General features: G+C 49.2%; 2 pseudogenes across 1 annotated transcript; one reads left to right on the top strand and one right to left on the bottom strand.

Moving 5' to 3' along the window:
• The first annotated feature begins 397 nt into the window (after positions 1-397).
• LOC108299067 lies at positions 398-1205 on the top strand (annotated as a pseudogene).
• Positions 1206-2251: 1046 nt separating this feature from the next.
• Positions 2252-4599, bottom strand: LOC108299064 (annotated as a pseudogene). The gene is made up of 2 exons (XR_001822802.2): positions 4259-4599; positions 2252-3018 (listed from the first exon to the last, which is right to left on the bottom strand). The product of XR_001822802.2 is annotated as a 26S proteasome non-ATPase regulatory subunit 4-like (transcript).
• Between the last annotated feature and the right edge of the window lie 976 nt (positions 4600-5575).

Raw genomic sequence — 5575 nt, 5'->3', positions numbered from 1 at the left:
CCCTCCCCATGGCTTCTTGCTGACTCCATACACATTCTCTGTTGAGGATGTTGAGGGCTTGACAGGCCCCGGCTCAGCCCTCAGCGGTTGGGAAGGTTCCCTGCAGTGCCCATGCTCTAGCAGGGAGAGCTGGGCAGAAGCAGCAAAGGGCCCAGCTGATGGGACTCCAGTTCCCTCCATCTCCCACGCTCACTCTCGCAGATTCTTGTGTCTTTAAGTAGCTGGCATGTTACATCTCCATTTAAGGTTTCCTTTGAACAAAAGGTCTGTGGCTAAAAAAATTTTTTTTAAAAAATATATATGTCATATATCCTTTTATGGATATAATAACCGTATGTTATATATATGATTATATATATAAATATAAATATATATACCTAACTGGATACAGTCACCGCATCCCCAAGGCACCTCCAAAGATGATGGGCTGTGGGGACTCAGAGTTGGAGTCGGTGGACGGGGAAGAAGCCGCGGCGGTCCCAGGGCCACTCCCGGAGCCCCGAGTCCTGGAACCCCGAGCCCCAGTGCCCGAGCCCGGCCTGGACTTGAGCCTGAGTCCGCGGCTTGACAACCCCGAGCCGCGGCATGTCAGCCGTGGGCGGCGGAAGGGGCGGGCGGCGGCTGCAGGTCCGTTCCGCCTGGCACCACCTTCCCTGGTGCGGTCCGAGCCGCAGCCCGCGGCGCCGCAGGAGCTGGAGATGCCCGCGCTTCAGAGCAGCCTGGCCTTGGGCCTGGAGCTGAGAGCCGCAGCCGGGAGCCACTTTGATGCCGCGAAAGCCGTGGAAGAACAGCTGAGAAAGTCGTTCCAGATCCGCTGCGGCCTGGAGGAGAGCGTGTCCGAGGGGCTGAACGTGCCGCGCTCCAAGAGGCTCATCTGAGACCCGGTGAGCCTGCAGGTGCTGGAGGAACAGGTTCTGAACGCCGCGCTCAGGGAGAAATTGGCTCTCCTGCAGCCGCAGGCTCGAGCCCTGCCCCCCAAAGGAGCCATCTGGGCTAGGGCCAGACATGACCATCTTGTGTGACCCAGAAACACTATTTTATGAATCTCCACACCTGACCCTGGACGGTCTGCCCCCTCTCCGGCTTCAACTCCGGCCCCACCCTTCAGAGGACACCTTCCTCATGCACCAGACACCGAGGCGATGGGAAGCGTAGACTCCCAACGATCCTTGGAGGGCTAGTTGGTATTTTTGTGTTAAACTATTCGTCAGAATAATTTTGCTAATAAATGGGACTCTTCTTGGAGACCTAAAATGGGGTTAAAATCTCTCTAGGGGGTGTGTCCACTTAGCCTCAGGTTGGAAGCTGCCTGGAAGTTGAGTCTGGAGGCTTTTTAGGAACTTGGTGGAGTCATGGCAAGTAGAAAACACTGTCCACCTTAGAGGTTTAGATACCCCTCAGTTCACAACCTGACCCACCTCTCCCTGACTTCAGCCACAGCTAATGCCTGTTTTATATCAGGCGATTGTTCTCTGTACCACTTATTCTGATCTTTGGAAATGCAGGGCCTAGCCTGTCACAATTCACGGATGCCTTCTCTGATAACCTGTCTCAAGGAGCTTGCAAGCCAGATGCTTGCACTAAGTTATTGAAATTATCTCCTTTTTACCTTTAAGGGCCTTGCCTATCCTGTTACTCCTGAGTAAAGTTTGAAGTTCCAGTAACACCTGACAAGCCCCTGAAGAGCTTCATGTTGTAAATTGCCTATAAATCTGATTCCACAGCACCAAAAAGGTGTCTGGTCTATCTATGAGCATTTGATCCAAAGCACTTTTTCCTACCTCCATTGACAAGTTAACCTTCTGGCCGGGTGCGGTGGCTTCCGCCTGTAATTCAAGCACTTTGGGAGGTTGAGGTGGGCAGATCACCTGACTTCAGGAGTTTGAGACCAACCTGGCCATCATGGTGAAACCCCACCTCTATTAAAAACAAAAAACAAACTTTTTTTTTTTTCAGTTTTAAAAATGGCTTTTATTTATATAAGTCATTGCACATTCCTGATACAGCGATTTCCTGAAAATTACAGTATTTTGTAAACATAAGATTTACAGTTGAACCATACACAAAGCCTATTTTTTTATTTCTTGACAGAATAAATTACTTTATTTATTTATTTTTTAAGCAAAAAAGGAAAAAAACTTGCCAAGCTTTATTTGGGCTGTAATGGTTACAGGTAATACTCAGATAACCTTGCGTTCCGCGCCTCTCATGCAGTCCCCTGAGCAGGCCCAGCTGTCCTTTGCCTTCAGTCTCACTTCTTGTCTTCCTCCTTCTTGTCCTGCTTGTCGTCCTTGGTGGCCTGGGAGGCCAGGGAGCCCATAGCATTTCGAATAGCTTCACTGTTGGGATCCACACCTGGGAGGTTTTCCAGAACACTCTGAAGGAACTCGGGGTCCTGCATCACATCGTAATCATCCTCCTCCTTGGCTGGCTCAGATGTGTCCATGGCTGAGCTGGCATCAATGTCTGCTGATTCTGCCTGGCCAAACTCTGCTCCCTGCAGAGACATCTGCATGGCATAGCAATCTGCTCTTCCTCAGTCATACTGCTTAGGTCAGGAAGCCCAGTGTGGCCAAACTCTTGCTGGCTGATGGTCATCTTCAGCAGGGCATCATCTGAGTCTTCAGTCCCAGTCGTAGCAATCCCGGCCTCAGCAGCAGAAGCTGCAGCTGCCCACCGGGCCTCCTCCTCCTGCCGCTGCCACTGCTCTTCCATAGATACACGAAAGGCCAAGGCCAGCTCAGGATTCGCACTGGGATCTACTCCAAATTCAAAGTCACTGGCACCAAGACCCAGCACGCCACCACCTTCACCAGCCAAAATTGGAGAACTGATGAGAGCATCAGCCAAGCTGGGCCCAGGTGGTACTGTCACCAGATGAGAACCAGTTCCATCTTTGCCATTCAACGTGTTTACAAAGGCTGTCAGCTTTTCTGTGTTCACCTCCTCTTCCCCAAAATTGATAATGTCAACATTTACTTTCTCTTTCTTGAGGCGTTTAGCCAGTTTCACCATATCCTTCTCATTGTNCAAGTTAACCTTCTGGCCGGGTGCGGTGGCTTCCGCCTGTAATTCAAGCACTTTGGGAGGTTGAGGTGGGCAGATCACCTGACTTCAGGAGTTTGAGACCAACCTGGCCATCATGGTGAAACCCCACCTCTATTAAAAACAAAAAACAAACATTTTTTTTTTTCAGTTTTAAAAATGGCTTTTATTTATATAAGTCATTGCACATTCCTGATACAGCGATTTCCTGAAAATTACAGTATTTTGTAAACATAAGATTTACAGTTGAACCATACACAAAGCCTATTTTTTTATTTCTTGACAGAATAAATTACTTTATTTATTTATTTTTTAAGCAAAAAAGGAAAAAAACTTGCCAAGCTTTATTTGGGCTGTAATGGTTACAGGTAATACTCAGATAACCTTGCGTTCCGCGCCTCTCATGCAGTCCCCTGAGCAGGCCCAGCTGTCCTTTGCCTTCAGTCTCACTTCTTGTCTTCCTCCTTCTTGTCCTGCTTGTCGTCCTTGGTGGCCTGGGAGGCCAGGGAGCCCATAGCATTTCGAATAGCTTCACTGTTGGGATCCACACCTGGGAGGTTTTCCAGAACACTCTGAAGGAACTCGGGGTCCTGCATCACATCGTAATCATCCTCCTCCTTGGCTGGCTCAGATGTGTCCATGGCTGAGCTGGCATCAATGTCTGCTGATTCTGCCTGGCCAAACTCTGCTCCCTGCAGAGACATCTGCATGGCATAGCAATCTGCTCTTCCTCAGTCATACTGCTTAGGTCAGGAAGCCCAGTGTGGCCAAACTCTTGCTGGCTGATGGTCATCTTCAGCAGGGCATCATCTGAGTCTTCAGTCCCAGTCGTAGCAATCCCGGCCTCAGCAGCAGAAGCTGCAGCTGCCCACCGGGCCTCCTCCTCCTGCCGCTGCCACTGCTCTTCCATAGATACACGAAAGGCCAAGGCCAGCTCAGGATTCGCACTGGGATCTACTCCAAATTCAAAGTCACTGGCACCAAGACCCAGCACGCCACCACCTTCACCAGCCAAAATTGGAGAACTGATGAGAGCATCAGCCAAGCTGGGCCCAGGCGGTACTGTCACCAGATGAGAACCAGTTCCATCTTTGCCATTCAACGTGTTTACAAAGGCTGTCAGCTTTTCTGTGTTCACCTCCTCTTCCCCAAAATTGATAATGTCAACATTTACTTTCTCTTTCTTGAGGCGTTTAGCCAGTTTCACCATATCCTTCTCATTGTCCTCCACCGGGCTTCCCACAAAGGCAGTGATGCACATCTTGTGATTCGTTCCCTGACGGTGCTTCAGAGCCAGATGGGCCACGTGGATGCCAGTGCAGAAGGTGATACTGCCCTTGGGCTGGACGGTGTGTAGCTTGGACAGGATACGGCCAGTGTCTGGGGTGAGTGTGGTCAGCACTTCACAGTCATTAGCCAGTGTGGTAAGGCCCATGCTGTTCTCCAGGTTGCTGCGGGTCTTTGAATGACAAACTATGTTGACAGCATCCTGCTGGGCCTGCAGCCGGGTGGGTAAGAAGTCCCCATTCCGCATATACTCACTGTTGTCCACAGTGAGTGGACATACTTACTAAGGTAAGTATGGATATAATAAAACATATGAGTATGTAAGTATGGATATAATAAAACATATGAGTATGTTTTTTATATATGGTATATTTTATATAATATATAAACAGAGAAACAATTACTGAGGCAGACCATCATTACCGAGGCAGTTCTAACTTACCTCTATAAACAAAACCGCAAGGAAGTTCACACAGCAGCTGGGCAGAGCGCACAGCAGCTCAGCAATGCCTCTGATGGCAGATTGTGACTAGGGTATCTCCTCGCTGGGCAGAGCATCTCTGAATAAAGGCAGCAGCACGTCAGGAACTTATAAATAAAGCCCCACCTTCCCAGGACAGAGCACCTGGGAGAAAAGGGCTGTTATGAGTTCTGCTGCAGCAGACTTAAACATACCAACTCAGCAGCTCTGAATGGAACAACGAAGCTCACAGCTCAGCACTTGACCTCCTATAAGAGACACACTGTCTCTTCTAGGAGCTCCCCGACCACATATATCCAAAGAGACACCTCATAAAAGAGAACTCAGGACAACATCTAGCGGATACTCTTCTGGGACAAGGATAGCAGAAGAAGAAACCAGCGGCAACCCTTGTTGTTCTGCAGCCCTTGTGGGTGATACCCAGGCGAGCGGGGTCTAGAGAGGACCTCCAGTGGTCCTGCAGCAGAGGGGCCTGTTAGCAGGAAAACTAAGAAACAGAAAGAAATAGCTTCAACATCAACAAAAAGGATGTCCACTCAGAGACCCCATCCAAAAATCACCAACTACAAAGACCACAGATAGATAAAACCACTAAGATGGGAAGAAACCAGTGCAAAAAGGATGAAAACACCCAAAGCCAGAACTCCTCTCCTCCTCCGAGTGATCACAACTCCTCACCAGCAAGGGAACAATGCTGGATGGAGAATGAGTCTAATGAATTGATAGAAACAGGCTTCAGAAAGTGGGTAATAACAAACTTCT

Source organism: Cebus imitator, unplaced genomic scaffold (assembly GCF_001604975.1).
Source record: "Cebus imitator isolate Cc_AM_T3 unplaced genomic scaffold, Cebus_imitator-1.0 Scaffold1618, whole genome shotgun sequence".
In the NCBI taxonomy this organism is placed as follows: domain Eukaryota; kingdom Metazoa; phylum Chordata; class Mammalia; order Primates; family Cebidae; genus Cebus; species Cebus imitator.
This window is presented reverse-complemented; position numbering and strand designations above follow the sequence as displayed.